The sequence below is a fragment of the Pristiophorus japonicus genome, unplaced genomic scaffold (genome assembly GCF_044704955.1).
Source record: "Pristiophorus japonicus isolate sPriJap1 unplaced genomic scaffold, sPriJap1.hap1 HAP1_SCAFFOLD_30, whole genome shotgun sequence".
Classification (NCBI taxonomy): Eukaryota; Metazoa; Chordata; class Chondrichthyes; family Pristiophoridae; genus Pristiophorus; species Pristiophorus japonicus.
Window position 1 is genome coordinate 14194549 of NW_027252779.1, and position 19068 is coordinate 14213616.

At 44.2% G+C, this 19068-nt stretch overlaps 1 pseudogene; it reads right to left on the reverse strand.

Moving 5' to 3' along the window:
* Positions 1-4872: 4872 nt before the first annotated feature.
* LOC139248905 (probable G-protein coupled receptor 139) lies at positions 4873-8165 on the reverse strand (annotated as a pseudogene).
* Positions 8166-19068: the final 10903 nt, after the last annotated feature.

A 19068-nucleotide genomic window follows, 5' to 3' on the forward strand; every position in this document is an offset into this window, starting at 1 on the left:
GAGAACTGTGTGCCGCATTAACAATGTTAACTCCCTGGTCGTTTGCCGCATTTGAGCCAAGATTTTTGTCATACATCATTCTGGTCTTTTCCTCCCCTGAAATAAATGTCTGAGCTATCAGGGCCATCGTTTTCAAGGTCAAGTCTTTATTCTCAATCAGTTTCCTGAAAACTCCAGCGTGCCCAATGCCCTCAAGAAAAATGTCTCGCAGCATATCCGCTCTGCATGCATCTGTGAACTTACATAGGCTCGCCAGTGCCGGAGTGCTGCCACGAAGTCTGGAACGCTTTGCCTTTCCCGCCGCTGGTGCGTGTAAAACCGCTGTCTCAACATGTGCATGCTGCTCGCCGGTTTAACGTGTTCCCCGATCAACTTACTGAGCTCTTCGAACGTCTTGTCCACCAGCTTCTCTGGCGCTAGAAGGTCATTCATCAGGGAGTATGTTCTGGATCCACAAACCGTCAGGAGATGAGACCTGCGTTTGTCGGCCGAATCCAGTCCCAACCATTCCTCAGTGACAAAACCTTGCTGCAGTTTCTCAATAAAGTCGTCCCAATCATCACCAACACAGTACCTCTCTTCTGTGCTGCTGGTGGCCATGCTCGCGTGGTTTAAATCCCAGTTTCTCGTCGCCAATGAAATGTCCTTACTATACAGTATAAATGCACAAGAGGCCCATACTTGAGAGAAGGTCACTCTGTGACCAGTTACCTTTATTACCAAGACCTCAAGTGATGAAGGTGGGTGGTGCTTCCCCTTTTATACCTGAAAGTCCAGGTTAGGAGTGTCTCCTACAAGTTCACCCCCTTGTGGTCAATGTTCTCAAGGTTAACAACTTAGGTCAGCTAAAACATGGGTTAAACTGACAGTTGAATACATGACACATTGGAAGCTATTTTGCTGCAGCATTATGTTGAGCATTAACGACAGGTTCATGTGGGCCATTTTCCGTTTCCTGTGGGTCGGCATTTGCAGAGTCCCAGCTGCGCTCTTTTGCTCACACTCAGTCTCACTACCTTGTGCAAATTGCATATCCAGCCTCCCGAGTAAGATCGAACCAGTTCAATAGATATACAGATCGCATTTACAGTGTCGTTTGGAGAAGTTGGGATGTACTTTTGAGGAATTTCATTTAATATATTCAAACAACGAAGCCAGTTTTTAATGAGACCTGGCGTGAGCTGCAGTAAGCGTCGGAGTTTTATTAACACAATACAGGGACAACAACTTGCATTTATAGAGCCGCTGTAATGTAATGAATCCTCACAAGGGAATTATCATAAAGACAATGTACACAGCCACATAGACACTTTAGGATAAACGACCAAATGCTTGGTGAAACAAGTGGGTTTTAAGAAGCGTTTAAATGAGGAGGAGGGAGAGGTAGAGCTGTGAAAAGGGTTAAGGAGGGATCTACAGAGTTTGCGGCCTTGGCAGCTGAATATATGGGCGGCAATGTCGAGCGATTAAAATCGAGGATGAGCAAGGTCAGAGGAGGTTTCTAGGGACAATTGTTACAGAGTCTGACTCCTCACCGGGAGACACATAATGTACACAGCGAGATTTGTTACACAGTCTGACTCCTCACTGGGAGAGACACACTGTACACAGCGACACTTATTAAACAGTCTGTTTCCTCACTGGGAGACACACACTGTACACAGCGACACTTATTACACAGTCTGACTCCTCACTGGGAGAGACACACTCTACACAGCGACACTTATTACACAGTCTGACTCCTCACTGGGAGACACACACTGTACACAGTGACACTTGTTACACAATCTGACCCCTCACTGGGAGAGACACACTCTACACAGGGACACTTGTTACACAGTCTGACTCCTCACTGGGAGACACATAATGTACACAGGGACACTTGTTACACAGTCTGACCCCTCACTGGGAGAAACACACAGTACACAGGGACACATGTTCCAGAGTCCGAGTCCACATTGGGAAAGATACACAATGTATGCGTTGAAAACATCTTACATATTCTGATGCCTTACTCTGACAGGCACGCAGTGTACACAGGTGCACTTATTACAAAGTCCAAATCCACACTGGAAGAGCCAGATAGTGTACAGAAGATCAATTGTTATACAGTCTTACTCCTCACTGGAATAGATAGATCCTGTACAGAGGGGCTCAGGTAAATTATAGAAACAGAGAAAGTCAGAGAGAGAACGGGAACCGTTAATGTGTGTGCCGAACTTCTTGGTCCACCTTCTTACTGTGAAGACTAACCAGGCCGATTTTGCAACAGCCAGCAAGAGACAACGGGCGAATACAGATGTTAAATGCAATATACAGCGGTCTCGTCCCCTACACCTCCTGACCACTCCCGGAATAGAATGTGGGCTGTATATGTGAGGTGGGTCCTGATATGTCTGGGGGGAGCAATGAGGAGAATTACTCATTGACCGATTGTCCTAACTAGGGCGGTTTGGAAAGATCGAAGATTCGAACCGTTATCCCTCTGATTACACTCACAACGTCAAGCGGCGCAGGAGTCTGATTGGGTAATGTACAAAAGGAGCTTTATTTCCTCGATACGGTTTGTTTTCTGGACTTGTAGATAGGTTGTGCTATGTTACCCCGTCACTGCACTGATCTCATAGGGCAGTCCAGCTCCGATTTAAACTAATGTGAATCTGTATATTCCCCTTCCCTGACTACACTTGGAACGCAGGACGGTCAGAGGGGAAGCTGGAGACTGAAAGATTGCCTAGCTAAAATAGGGAAGACAGGCGGCGAGGGAGCCCATGGTTGAATATCCACGGAGCTTTCCACCAGCGTGCAGTATAACCCCCGTTTCTTCCTCCCTACAATGCAAACTCACTCCGCATACCAGTCCCTACATATTGCTTTCTACACCCAGCTCTCAGCTTCCACATCTCCCTCGTTCTACCTCTTGCACCTTTTCTAACCCTTTCTACTTTTTACCTATTTCTCCATCTTCTTTCCTCATCTCTCTCTGCCTCTTTCTCCATCTCTCCCTCTACCTCCTCTTCCATTTGTCTTTACCTATTTCTCACTCTCTCCTTACTGCTCTTCTTCCTCTTTCTCCATCTCTCGGTACCCTCTTTCCCCATCTCCCTATATCTCTGACTCTATCTCTCTCTACCTCTGTATACATTTCTCTCTACAATTCTCCATTTCCCTATACCTCTTTCCCCATCTCCCTCTACCTTTCTCTATCTCTGTGTACCTCTCATTCGATCTCCCCCTACATCTTTCGGCATCTCTCTCTTACTCGTTCTCCATCTCTCGCTACCTCTTTCTCCATCTCTTTCTCTTTCTCCATCGCTCTTCCTCCTCATTCATCTCTCTCCACTCTTTCCATCTCTACCGCTTTTGCCATCTCCGTCACCCTCTGTCTACCTCTTCCTCCACCGCTACCACTTTTCCTTCTCTCTCTACCTCTTCCTTCATCTGTCACTTTCTCCTTCTCCATCTCTGTAACTCTTCCTCCAGCTTTTACACCCTCGTTCACCATCTCTCCCTAACTCTTTCACCATCTCTCCCTACCTCTTTCTCCATCTCTCTCTAACCCTTCTCCATTTGTCCCAACACATTTTCCATTTCCCTCTACATCTAGCTCCATCACTCTCTAGCTATCTCCACTTCTCTCTCTCTTTTCCTCCATCTCTACCTTTTCCTCCTTCTCTCTCTATCTTCTTGTATCACTTCATATTTCTCCATCTCCCTCTGCATCTTCCTCCATGTCTACTTCATCCGTCATCTCTGTACCACTCTCCATCTCCCTCTACCTCTTTCTATATCTCTACCTCCATCGAGAGAGGGAGAGAGAAATAGAGTGAGCGAGAGAGACAGAGAGCGAGAGAGAGATGCAAATGGAAAGAAACAAATGGAGTAAGTAGCAAGAGAGAGAGAGATATGGAAAGGGAGAGGAAGATGGACAGAGTTGAAGAGCGGGAGAGAGGCATGGATAAAAAGAGAGACGGAGGGATAGAGATGAAGAGAGAGAGAGGTAGATACATGGAGTGATAGGGAGATGGAGAGACAGATGTCGACTATATATATATATTTATATAAAGAGAGAGAGAGACAGAGCGAGAAAGAGACAGAGACAGAGATGTAGAGAGACAGAGGGAAAGATAGATAAATAAAGAGATAGACAGACAGACATAAGAGCGATAGAGAGAGAGAGAGAGAGAGAGAGAGAGGGAACGAGTTTTTGAGAGAGAGAGAGAGAGAGAGATGGTGGGACGGATAATGATAGAGAGAGACAGAGAGCGACAGAAAAAGTTGAGCAGCCACCGGTTTGCGGGAGCGAGAAATAAAACAGTTACAGACATGGAATTTATAACAGACAGATAGTCTTGTAAAGGGAGAGATGAACAGAAATGGAGAAAGAGAAAAATTCACCGACAGACAGAGATAAATAAAGTGAAATGATAAGCACAGTCCTGGCTGTTCGAGTCCCGACCCGCCTCTGGTGAGTCCAGTGTTCCATCCCTCTGTCTATCTGCCTACCTCTCTGTCTGTCCATCCATGTGTTTCTCTCTCATTTCTCCGCAGTGCTCCCATTCTCATCAGAACCCCAGCAGTGACTGTGATTGGCGGGTTTGCCTATTTTCCTTTACCTGCAGGGTGGTCATTTACTGCATGTCCAGGTGAGCTCTTTAGTGCCGTCTTTTTAGAAACAAATCATGTGTCGTCAGTGGAGCGAGTCCGCCTTAATGGTTCCAATTATCATTAAAATATATTAACAAATTCAGATTTAGAGCCATTTTAAGACGCTGTGCTCCGAATGCAAAATATATTATCCATCCAGTGCAGAGTGCATGAGATCAATAATGAAATGGGATTATGTTCGAGTCTTTCGAATCTTTGTGCTTTCTATGGTTTCACTAATTTAAGAATTAGATTGATTGGATATTTCACCACGTTCTGCAGCTCCTCTCTGAATTTAGTTTGTGTCAGCACATAAACACACGTGTTGGTGCAGGAACTGAGAAGCTGAAGAAACCCTGCCACGCTTTCTGTGGTATAAAGAGGATCAGTGAAGGAGGAAGGATAAATATTTGTAATTCTCTGGTAAATGTAAAATACAACCTGTGTCGTCCATAACAGTATAAAACTGCCGGTTATACTGAAGAGTAAAGTGATGGATTTCCTACGGTTCAACATCTCTATATCCTTGTGATTCTCTCCATTGCTGCGGCCCCGGAGTTCCCTGCGGACTCTACTGGCCACTAAAATACGTCTGACCGTCAGAACATTGAGCAGCAAAATTATAAAGAATGGAACGCAAGGTGTTAAGATGCAGTGAAACAAGACAAATGCGGTTTAAGCTGACAATTCCAGGGTACATTATCAATTATATGGTAAGGTGCACTTGTAAAATACCAGGGGGCACACTCTAAACAGCTCAGCACACTCACTGTTCCGATAACCACAGCCGCTGTTCTCTCGGTGCAGTATTTTGTTTTCAGCTTCTCACAACAAATGGCCACAAATCGGTCAAAAGTGAAAGCGACTGTTAACCAGACAGAAACCATCGTGCTAGAAAAAACCATAGCTTCAATGAGACTGCAAACGGAAGTAATGTCCAGGAATGATAATGGGAATTAAATCAGACGAATCCACCCTAATATTGGATCAGATATAATGACCAGGAGATCGGCGCATGCCATTCCTACCAGGTAGCGAGTGATACATTTGGAGAGACCGCACTTTCCACGGGACAGGATCACAATCGCCACCAAGTTAACTAGAAAGAATGGAGAGAAAAGGAAGCAGAGAAATTACTGATCAGACCTGGTGCCAAAGCAACATTTCGACGGAATCTGGGTGAAATTTTCGATTTTGTTGCTGCATCGAACGGTGGAAGCTGATTCTGGAACTGGGCAGTGCTTTCGGGCAGAGAAAGGTTTCAAACAGATTTCTCTATAGAGCATTCAGAAATCAGTACAGAAAGCGAATAAAGTGAGCACCGGATCTATTGGAAGGAACGATTGACAATACAGTGCCGGTGGGGAAATGAGAAGGGGTTTTATGGAGCGCGAATGCAACGGGTTAAACCGGATTTTATCTCCAGACGGAGGAGGAAAGACATTAAATGTCAGGAACGTTTGTGGAGAGGGTGGGGCATTTGTTGCTGTGTGTTAAGAGATCTGAAGGGGCTGACACAAACCGGGAAAGGCCGAGAGCCCTGGCAATGTGTTTAAGGTTTAGGGTCCGATTGTAAGATGCAGCTAGAGGTGGAGATAGTGAGTAAGATTGGGAGGGAAACAAGGAAAATGTAATGTAGGAGCTGGAGGGGAGTCTGCAGCACAGGGTGTGGGGAAGCGGACAAACTGAAGCAGCGGATGAGGAGGCAGGGGATTGAATGCAGTGGGAGGAGTGGCTGGGATTCACAGTGAGCCTGCAGCAGAGTGTTAGAGGAAATCTAATTCATAAATCCCAGTAGCACAACTCAATTCATACTTTCAACCATTCGTGTCAGGTAATAGCTCGTTGGTGAAAAAGTGTATTCTGTACATTTATAAAGTAAAATTATATTTAATATGTTAATTACATCAGCCTCGTTTTGTATTGAATTTAGTTGACAGAGTTTTAAAAATGCAGTATCCAAATAATGTATTACGCTCAAGAAATGCAGGATTCTATTATATACAACATTTCAATTATCTTTAGATATTCAGTCAGTAAACAAGTAACATAACAATTTACCAAAACAGACTGAGGACCACATAGCGACAGAAAAAAACCCTCACAATCTCACAACATCCTAATGTCACCTTCAAGGCACATGTTGTCATCTTATTTGTACTGGAAGTTTCAGCAGTTCAATCTGATTCATTTGTCACATAGCTGCCCCTCTCCCTATCCCCACCCTCTCCCTCTCTTTCTCGCTCTCTTTCCCTTCACCCTCCCTGTAGTTTTCCTTCTCAGTCTATTTCTCCATCGCTCCTCTCCATCTCTCCGCATTGTCTCCAATCACTTTCTCAATGCCTTTTTCACAACCCATTCAATCCAAACATCCTGCAGCTGCATGCTATTCTCCTTCCACGTTTTCAATGTTTCTATTCTCAGAGTCAGTTTGTTCAAAGGTGAAGCCTCTGTGAATAGTTTAATATTTCTATAGAACACCCAATTATCAGTCTACTCACCTAAACAATTCCCTTCGTCGCCAATACATGCAACAAACATGATCCTATTATTTTAAAGCGCAGCGCTAGATGGCATGATAGTTCTGTTAACAAAATGACAACATCACCGCTGATACTTGTAATTCCTACATCAATAGTAGGGCTCCTGATTCCAACAGACAAAGTGCAAACTGATACAATATAACCTCAAAACATTTCAGTTTGTAACGAATGTTAGTGACAGTCATTGAACGCTGAAACAGAGAACGAGATGTGAAGGTTACAGCTGCAAACTCAGTTCAGTAGCCAGGCCTCCGAAGCAGATTCAGATACATACACAGTGAAATAATATTTCGTTACAGTGATAACCAAAACTTATTGGAATCCCAGTTAAATGGAACCATATTATTTCTATAGAACACCCACTTATCATTCTACTTACCTAAACAATTCCTTTCGTCTACAATACATGCAGCAAACATGATCCTATTATTTTAAATTGCAGCCCTCCATCCAACACAAAGACCATGAGCTGTCTAATTTCAATCACTGGAAACACATTCATTAATAATATTCCAGGACAGGTTAGCTCACAACATGAAACTCTTATTTCTGAAGGTGTGATATAAAACATAAAATGCTGGAGATACTCGGCAGGTCAAGAAGCTTCTGTCGACTGAGAAAAAGAACTGATGATCTGATACTTGCTCTTAGCCCAGACTCCTGATTCCAATACTTTCAGTACAGATAATAAGGTACTAACATTCTCGAAGGTTGGGTACACAGCGATCGTTGTAGATATAAAGCAGTCATTTCAATACAGAAAGAGCAGAGAAAGATACATCTCACCATTCACTGCTGGAACAGAATAGGTGACTGTGTAAAACATGCAGCGAGTAAAAGATTACCAATCACAGTAGCAAATTAAACAAAGATTTACATAACTGACTGTTGAGATATCAGCTTACCAGGAACTCCAACAGCTGCAAGAACAGGATAATAAATCTCTTCTACCTGAAAGATGAATGGATACCCCATATCTGTGAGGAGCTGCGACTTCTGTTGGAGTGGAATCCCCTGCTCCGGCAGACACTCTGAGCTGATACATTGCAATGGGCCGTGAGTTATACGGGGGTAAGTGTCCACTGACATTGCTGCACCCCTGATGATTGTTATTAGTTTCAGTCACTTGAACAAACACATTATATCAGGACCTTTGACTCTGATGAAAACAACGCGGTGATTAACAATCAAACATCTCAATGTCGCAGTATGTTGCCAAGATCAGACCTCTCTTGGGAATAAGGCTGAAGTTTTGTTCATACAATACTGAATCAACAATAATGAGCGGCTTCATCTGCAGTTTTCATGTACTTGTATTGACCATTTTCACTCCTGCCGATTTATTTATAAATGTTACCGATTTCCCAGCAGTGTACAGTGAATCCATGGACACAGACAGACCCGTTTCACTCTGTCCCTGCAGTTTCATTGTTCAATTATGAAGATTCAGTCTCTGACACAGGGACATTTAAAGACCATTTTCAGAATTGGAGCCCAGAAATTACGGTGCATGATATTAGGGAACGGAATCTCAACCACGATCATTCACTTTCTTCTCTCCGCCATTTTAACGCAAGTTGTCAATTCCACATTAGTTAACGCTTCCAGTAAAATCAGAACTGTGCCATCTTCTGACTCCATTCCTCCAGTTCACTATTGGTCGCCAACTCCCCACCCTCCATCAATGTCAAACGATTCAAAACTCAGCTGTCGTTATCCATCCCTCCCCAGTTCCTAATCGCCCATGACCCTCGCCCTCACAGACCTTCATTGCCTCTCCGTCCACCAAGGCCTTAAATTAAGATTCTCTTCAGGGGGTTTAACCACCTCCATGGCCTCAACGCCCTCTATCTCCATCCTCTCCTCCAAACATGCAGCAATTCACCATGACCTCTCCATACCTCTGACTCTGGCCCCTTTCAATGGGACTACCTTAACTCTGTACCGATCTAATCGATCTGATCGTAGTCACAGCGTCTACAGCAATGGATTCTCTTACCACACCTGCACCGTCAACTCATGAGCTCCGAACTGTCCATTATTTCCCTCTCCTGTTCCTCATCTACATGCTGCCCTTTGTGACATCATCTGAAGACTTGGGCTCTTTTTCCACATGTCTGCTAAAGTAGAAGCAGAGAAACATAGAAAATATGTGCAGGAGTAGGCCATTCGGCCCATCCAGCCTGCACCACCATTCAATAAGATCATGGCTGATCATTCACCTCAGTACCCATTTCCTGCTTTCTCTCCATACCCCTTGATCCCATTAACGGTAAGGGACATATCTAACTCCCTCTTTAATATATCCAATGAACTGGCATCAATAACTTTCTGCGGTAGGGAATTCCACAGGTTAACAACTCTGAGTGAAGAAGTTTCTCCACATCTCAGTCCTAAATGGCTCAGCCCTTATCCTAAGACTATGTCCCCTGGTTCTGTACTTCCCCAACACCGGGAACATTCTTCTTGCATCTAACCTGTCCAGTCCTGTCAAAATTTTGTATGTTTCTATGACATACATAGAAACATAGAAAATAGGTGCAAGAGTAGGCCATTCGGCCCATCGAGCCTGCACCGCCATTCAACAAGATCATGGCTGATCACCCACCCCAGCACCTCCCGCCACGCCCCCTCCACATCCCCTGACACCCCCAGCCGCAAGTACCACATCCAACTCCCTCCCGAACACATCCATATAACTGGCATCATCAACTATCCGCGGCAGGGAACCCCACAGGCCAACAACTCCCTGAGTGAAGAAGTCCCTCCCATCCCAGCCCCACACTGCCTCATCCCAAGCGCATGCCCTCCCTTGACTCTGGACCCACCCAACACCGGGAACACGCCCCCCGCACAAAACCTGCCCCGTCAGAATCCTTCCCAAATGCCGAACACCCCCTGATGTCCACCCCCCATCCCCTCTCAGACTTCTAAAATCCAGTGAATACAGGCCCAGTTGATCCAGTCTCTCCTCATATGTCAGTCCTGCCATCACGGGAATCAGTCTGGTGAACCTTCGCTGCACTCCCTCAGTAGCAAGAACGTTCTTCCTCAGATTAGGAGACCAAAACTGAACACAATATTCCAGGTAAGGCCTCACTAAGGCCCTGTATAACTGCAATAACATCTACCAGCTCCAGCTCTCTCCACCCTTCATTACCTCTCTGTTATCTGACTGAAAAGTTTTGCATTAGCTGCAATATTCTCCAAGTAAATTTTGCCAGGATCAAAGCAATTATCTCTGCACCCACCACAAATTCCATAACCTTTTCACCAATTCCATCCATATCACTTGCTATTGTCTCAGGCTGAATATGATGTTTTATAACCTCTGATCCCTATTCATCTCTGACATGAGTTTCCGGACTCATATCCTCTCCATTACAGAAGACGCCTACTTTCAGCACCATCGACCAACATCGCCGGCACCTGCTGCTCCCTTCGCCCATCTGGCTCTGAAACCTTCAATCATGCATTCATCAGCTCCAGACTCTCTGTCCTCTCATCCATCCGTCGCCGCTTCATTGCTCTGACAGTGGTCTCTTGTTGGGACTTCCCTTGTTTGTGTCCACCTTTACCTATCTGAATGGAGACAGAGAATCACTAGCAACGGCTTCAGCCACCTCCCCCATGTCCCGCAACACCATTACAATTGAATAATGCTAAGGATGTATCCTGTCCCTTCTTTATTCGCCATCTATATGCTTCCCATTGAATCTTTGATCCACAGATATGGGATCAGCTTTTACATATACATTGATGACTGCGGTTTTATTCTCGATCACCTCTCTCGATCCCCTCCCTGTGTTGTCAGACTATTTGCCAAACTTTTCTCTAAGCAAGCATTGGCAAGTCTAAAAGTATCATCTTTAATAATAGCCACAAATGTTGTGTCCTGGCCACGAATACCAATCCCCTCTATGGCCGTTAATTCAGAATTAGACTCAGTACCCTAAAAGATCCGAATTCTATTCTTTAAACAAATGTATCACTCCATAACAAAGATCAACAACATCCAACCTCCGTATTTTCGCTGCCTCCAATCTTGCCTCAGTCCATCAGATGTGGAAACCTTCATCCATGCGTTTTTCACATCCCGAGCCAACTATGTCACTGTGCAGCGGGCTAACCTCCCATCCTGCACCGTCCATATACTTGTTCATCCAAAACTCTGCTGAACATATCCTACACCACGCTGGAACCCTACACAAATTACCCCTCTCCTTGCTCATCTATATAGGTGTAGTTCCGCCAAAGCCGCGATTTTATTTTTCTTCCATTTGTTACAATCCGTGCAAAAACGGACCTATCCTGTCTCTATAATCTTCCCTAGACGTACAATCCTTCCACGTACTGTGTGCCGTCGAATCTGGTTATTATATTGGCGCCCTCCCTCTGCCCCACAATTGCAAATTGTGCTTTTAGCCATCTAGGAAAATAGGAAGGAAGAACTCCCAATAGGAAATGGTGCAGGCCATTCAGCCCCTCATGTCTGATGCGCTGTCAGATCATAGCTGGTCGATATCTTTACCCATTCTAACTGCCTTGATTTTGTAACCGCAAGTAGCACTGCGTATTAAAAACCTAACAAACTGAGCTTCGAAATATTGTACTGACCCACAGCCTCAACAGTTCTTTTTTGCAGAGATTTCCAGATTTCCTCACTGTTGTGTGAAGAAGTGTTTCCCGATATTCTGAAAGGTTTAGCTCTAATTTATGGATTAAATCCACTTTTTCTGGAATCTCCCTTTAGAGGGAATAGATTCTCACCATCGACCCTATCAAACCCATTAACCTTCAGAAAGTTCAAGGCTATACAAGTCTGGTCTATGCAAACTGTCCTCAGAATTCAATCATTTTCGTACTGGAATCCTTCTGGTGATTCTGCTTTACATCAACACCAAAGCCAATATATCCTGTTTGGGGTGCCGTGCCCGGAATTGAATGCAGGTACTCCAGGTGGGTTCTAATCAATGCTCTGTACAGCTGTAATAAAATGTCCACCATGCATTCCAGCCCTCCTGAGATAAAGACTATTAGTATAATTTATTTGTGTACATGTCCAGTAGTTTTTCGCGATTTCTGGACATGGACATGTAAATCTCCATGCCAATCCACAGCACTAGTTTCTTGCTTTAAGAACACACTTTGATGTATATTCCTTAAGTAAAAAGTGGACTATGATCAAACTTTCTCACATTGAAAGCCTTCTGCCACAGCTTTTCTCATTCAATCTATCAGCGCCTTTGAAACATGCTGCTCCCATCTATACTATATAGTTTGCCACTCAACTTACTCTCGCCAAGAAACTTAGATATATGGCTCGCTATTCCCTCATCCATGCATAAATATAATAAAAATCTGCAGCCCCATACAGATCCTCAGGAGACACGACTATTCACATTCTGCCAATAATGTACATACACGTTATTTCTGCTGTCTGTCTGCAAACAACTGACACATTCCCGAGCCAAGACAATAGGTTGCCTCCAATTCCAGGCGTTTTCATTTGTGGTAACAATTCATCGCGTGGAAGCTTGTCGAATACCATCTGGAAGTTCACAAAAGTAACATACATATCTACCACATGAGTTGCTGATTTATTAGTTACCTCCTCCATCTTCCATTTGTCTCCACCTTTAATGGTGTTGGGGAGCTGGCAGGCAAGTGGAGCTGAAGCCATGATCAGATCAGCCATGACCTTATTGAACGGGGGAGCAGTCTCGAGGGGCCAAATGGACTACTCCTGCTCCTATTTCTTATGTTCTTAAACAAATTTTTTGACTGAACTTATGACCATACTTCCTATTGTCCAGCTCTTTGGCTGGGGTCTACTTGTCTCTAATTGTACTTCTAGGAAATGCCCTTGGATATACTGTTCTATTTGAAAGGTGCTATATAAATACAAATGTTACTATAGTAGGGCAGTGTCCTCCATTCTCATCTTTGACTTACTCAGGGTAAGGTACCTATGTAAATTTTAATGTGGCTTTTGTAAAATTACTCCATAATCTATCACATAGATCACAAAGAAGAATGCTAAGATTCCTCTTTCTACAATGTAAGAACCTACATTTCTCCACGCCTTTCTCATCCTTCGATACCCAAATGAAACCCGCTCGTTGACAAAGCATTAGTTTCCACATTTACTTATTTATCTGTCATTTCTCATGCCTCTATAATGCATGTTAAGAATGCTTATTGCAGGAAAAGCGTTCTGTTAATGTAAGTTCTTTTCACATACACAACAATATGTCCAATAGTAGTCCAATCTGTGAGCAGCAGCAGCATTCACAACAATATGTCCAATAGTCGTCCAATCTGTGAGCAGCAGCACCATTCACAACAATATGTCCAATAGTAGTCCAATGGCGAGCAACAGCATCATTCACAACAATATGTCCAATAGTAGTCCAATCTGTGAACAGCAGCACCATTCATAACAATATGTCCAATAGTAGTCCAATCTGTGAACAGCAGCACCATTCATAACAATATGTCCAATAGCAGTCCAATCTGTGAGCAGCAGCACCATTCACAACAATATGTCCAATAGTCGTCCAATCTGTGAACAGCACCATTCACAACAATATGTCTAATAGTAGTCCAGTCTGTGAGCAACAGCACCATTCACAACAATGTGTCCAATAGTAGTCCAATCTGTGAGCAGCAGCACCATTCACAACAATATGTCCAATAGTAGTCCAATCTGTGAACAGCAGCACCATTCACAACAATATGTCCAATAGTAGTCCAATCTGTGAGCAGCAGCACCATTCACAACAATATGTCCAAAAGTAGTCCAATCTGTGAGCAGCACCATTCACAACAATATGTCCAATAGTCGTCCAATCTGTGAACAGAAGCACCATTCACAACAATATGTCCAAGAGTAGTCCAATCTGTGAAGAGCAGCACCATTCACAACAATATGTCCAATAGTAGTCCAATCTGTGAGCAGCAGCACCATTCACAACAATATGTCCAATAGTCGTCCAACCTGTGAACAGCACCATTCACAACAATATGTCTAATAGTAGTCCAGTCTGTGAGCAACAGCACCATTCACAACAATATGTCCAATAGTAGTCCAATCTGTAAGCAGCAGCACTATTCACAACAATATGTCCAATAGTAGTCCAATCTGTGAGCAGCAGCACCATACAGAACAATATGTCCAATAGTAGTCCAATGGCGAGCAACAGCATCATTCACAACAATATGTCCAATAGTAATCCAATCTTTGAGCAGCAACACCATTCACAACAATATGTCCAATAGTATTCCAATCTGTGAGCAGCAGCACCATTCACAACAATATGTTAAATAGTAGTCCCGTCTGTGAGCAACAGCACCATTCACAACAATATGTCCAATAGTAGTCCAATCTGTGAGCAACAGCACCATTCACAACAATATGTCCAATAGTAGTCCAATCTGTGAACAGCAGCACCATTCACAACAATATGTCCAATAGTAGTCCAATCTGTGAACAGCAGCACCATTCACAACAATATGTCCAATAGTAGTCCAATCTGGGAGCAGCACCATTCACAACAATATGTCCAATAGTCGTCCAATCTGTGAACAGCAGCACCATTCACAACAATATGTCCAATAGTAGTCCAATCTGTGAGCAGCAGCACCATTCACAACAATATGTCCAATAGTCGTCCAACCTGTGAACAGCAGCACCATACACAACAATATGTCCAATAGTAGTCCAATTGCGAGCAACAGCATCATTCAGAACAATATGTCCAATAGTAGTCCAATCTCTGAACAGCAGCACCATTCACAACAATATGTCCAATAGTATTCCAACCTGTGAACAGCAGCACCATACACAACAATATGTCCAATAGTAGTCCAATTGCGAGCAACAGCATCATTCACAACAATATGTCCAATAGTAGTCCAATCTGTGAACAGCAGCACCATTCACAACAATATGTCCAATAGTCGTCCAATCTGTGAACAGCAGCACCATTCACAACAATATGTCCAATAGTAGTCCAATCTGTGAACAGCAGCACCATTCACAACAATATGTCCAATAGTAGTCCAATCTGTGAGCAGCAGCACCATTCACAACAATATGTCCAATAGTCGTCCAATCTGTGAACAGCACCATTCACAACAATATGTCCAATAGTAATCCAATCTTTGAGCAGCAACACCATTCACAACAATATGTCGAATAGTAGTCCAGTCTGTGAGCAACAGCACCATTCACAACATTATGTCCAATAGTAATCCAATCTTTGAGCAGCAACACCATTCACAACAATATGTCTAATAGTAGTCCAGTCTGTGAGCAACAGCACCATTCACAACAATATGTCCAATAGTAATCCAATATTTGAGCAGCAACACCATTCACAACAATATGTCGAATAGTAGTCCAGTCTGTGAACAGCAACACCATTCACAACAATATGTCCAATAGTATTCCAATCTGTGAGCAGCAGCACCATTCACAACAATATGTTAAATAGTAGTCCCGTCTGTGAGCAACAGCACCATTCACAACAATATGTCCAATAATAGTCCAATCTGTGAACAGCAGCACCATTCACAACAATATGTCCATCGAAGTCCAATCTGTGAACAGCAGCACCAATCACAACAATATGTCCAATAGCAGTCCAATCTGTGAACAGCAGCACCATTCACAACAATATGTCCAATAGTTGTCCAATCTGTGAACAGCAGCACCATTCACAACAATATGTCCAATAGTAGTCCAATCTGTGAACAGCAGCACCATTCACAACAATATGTCCAATAGTAGTCCAATCTGTGAGCAGCAGCACCATTCACAACAATATGTCCAATAGTAGTCCAATCTATGAACATCACCATTCACAACAATATGTCCAATAGTAGTCCAACCTGTGAACAGCAGCACCATTCACAACAATATGTCCAATAGTAGTCCAACCTGTGAACAGCAGCACCATTCACAACAATATGTCCAATAATATCCAATCGGTGAGCAGCAGCACCATTCACAACAATATGTCCAATAGTAATCCAATCTGTGAACAGCAGCACCATTCACAACAATATGTCCAATAGTAGTCTAATCTGTGAGCAGCAGCATCATTCACAACAATATGTCCAATAGTAGTCCAATCTATGAGCAGCAGCACCACTCTCAGGAAGAATGATCGTGCTTGACAAAACTCATAGCATTATTTGTGCAGGTAACAGACACGGTGGATTGGAAAATTAAGGATGTAAGAAATAGGAGCAGGAGAAGTTTATTCGGCCCCTAGAGCCTGCTCCACCATTCCATAAGATCATGGCTGACCTTGTACCTCAGTACTACTCTCCTGCTCTATTCCCATATCCCTTGATTCCATTTATACCTAAAAATCTGCGGCTCTCTGTCTTGGATTTAATCAACGCATCCACAACTGCCATGTAGAGAATTCCAAATATTGCCCAATTGCTGAGTGAAGAAATTTAATCTCATCTTAGTCCCAAATGTCCGTCTCCTTATTCTGAGGCTATGCGCCTTGGGCTAGACTCTGCAGCCAAGGGAACACCCTCCTTGTATCTACCCTGTAGAAACCTGTAAGAATTTTATATTTCTTAATGAGATCACCTCTCATTCTTCTGAACTCTAGTGACTATAGGCCTGGTTTACTCGCATAAGACAGTCCCCCCATCGCAGGATTCAGTTTGGGGAACGTTCGTTGCACTCTCTCAATGGCAAGTGTATTCTTCCATAGGTAAGGAGACCACAACTGAACACAATACTCCAAGCGTGGGCTCATCAGGACCATACGTAATGACAGAAAGACATCTTTATCTGACACTCGAATCCTCCTGTAATAAAGGCAATCCTACTATTTGCTTTCTTACTAGTTGCAGTCCCAGCAATCATAACTGTCAGTGGAACACCCAAGTCCCTCTGAACACCATTTCCCAATCTCTCACCACTTAAGTAATACTCTGCTTTACTATTTTTGCTACCAAAGTGGATAACTTGCCTTTTATCAGATTGAAAAGTACTCATGTCTTCGAATAGCATGGCAGTGTCTCTTGAAATTGCACACAGCATTTATTACACAAAGAACCACGGTATCGGGTGTGGTGGGTAGAGGGCGGAATGTGCGATGCGAAATAAGATGAATTTCTGCCCAAAACAGACCGCCTAACAGCCTTACAGCTTCCTGACTGGAATGCCATTATGCGCTCCACTGATAGCTGTGAATCGGTGGGTTGCACCACAAGGGAGAGAGTCTCATCAGAGCAGGTCCTGGAGACAACTGCTTCAAATCAAGCTGCGCCCCGGGAATCCCAGGTAGTTCCTGAAATTGTAGATCAAGTAGCCTCTTTATCCACCATTTCTCTGAAAGCTTTGGGTGCGCCAAACGTATTGTGGGCCTTGACTTAGAGAATGTAGATTATGGGGGCGTGGTGACCGCGATCAGACGAGAAAATGTACGAAGACAAATCGCAGAGTTTTATGGGTCGGCCGACTGCACGATCTCAGTTGTGAGCGTGTTGCCTATTCTACCAGAGCGCTACAAAGGGAGTTGGTGTTGGAGCAAATACCGACAGGGCTGCGCGAATTAGGAAACAAATTCACCAGTTGTAGGACCACAGCCACTTTAGTGAACTGCGAGCAGTGGGTTTAACACTCACATGACTTGGTTCTGGGCGATTTGTGCATGGACACGAGCAAAACCGGAAACAGGAGAGCCGATTTGATGACAGCAGAAACAATGATCAGACGGTGAAAGGGCAGGCACTGTACAAGGCCTGAACTTCCCTGGAGAAGGCAGCTCGGAGGTGGCTCGTAAGAGATACGTGTGAGGAGGACCTGAGTCCGGATGGGGACCAAGATATCGTGGACTGGCGCCTTTGTTTTGATATCACTGTTGCTTTGAGATATGAGGGGCGCGAACCAGTGGGTACTCGAAGCGCATTAATGATTGCCAGCTTTCAGGGATCCCTTTATGTGAAAGTGCAAGGCGGTTAGATATGGTCAGAGGTCGACCAGGATTCCACAAACAAGTTCTTCCCCCGCAGGAATCCCTAACAACTCGGTCATAAACTGAAACAAATAGAACATTGCAGCTCGGATAGACCACGAACAACACGACCGTGAACCTCTCCAGGAATCAGAAACACCCCCTTCCTCTTCACCTTCCGCCCCACGTGTAGACTCAGCCACTCCCTACCCGCGGATACCGATTACACTTCTCCCAAATATCTACTGCTCTTTCCTGCTGCTTATTACCCGGACATCCGACTGAATTAGCACCTCCCCGCACCCCCGTGACAAACCCCTTCCCAAGGAGCGGATTATCCATTCCCTCCGCATCCATTTTGGGGGCAAAAACATGAAGACAGAATATGATCTGAATGGTGACAGATTAGGAAAAGGGTAGGTGCAACGAGACCTGGGTGTCATGGTACATCAGTCACTGAAAGTTGACATGCAGGTGCAGCAGGCGGTGAAGAAAGCAAATGGTATGTTGGCCTTCAAAGCGAGAGGATTTGAGTATAGGAGCAGGGAGGTCTTACTACAGTTGTACAGGGCCTTGGTGAGGCCTCACGTGGAATATTTTCAGTTTGATCTCCTGATCTGAGGAAGGACATTCTTGCGATTCAGGGAGTGCAGTGAACGTTCACCAGACTGATTCCCGGGATGGCAGGACTGACATATGAGGAGAGACTGGATCAACTTGGCCTTTATACATTGGAGTTTAGAAGGATGAGAGGGGATCTCATAGAAATATATAAGATCCTGACAGGACGGGACAGGTTAGATGCGGGTAGAAGGTTCCCGATGTTGGGGAAGTCCAGAAGGAGGGGACAGAGTCTCAGGATAAGGGGTAGGCCGTTTGGACAGAGATGA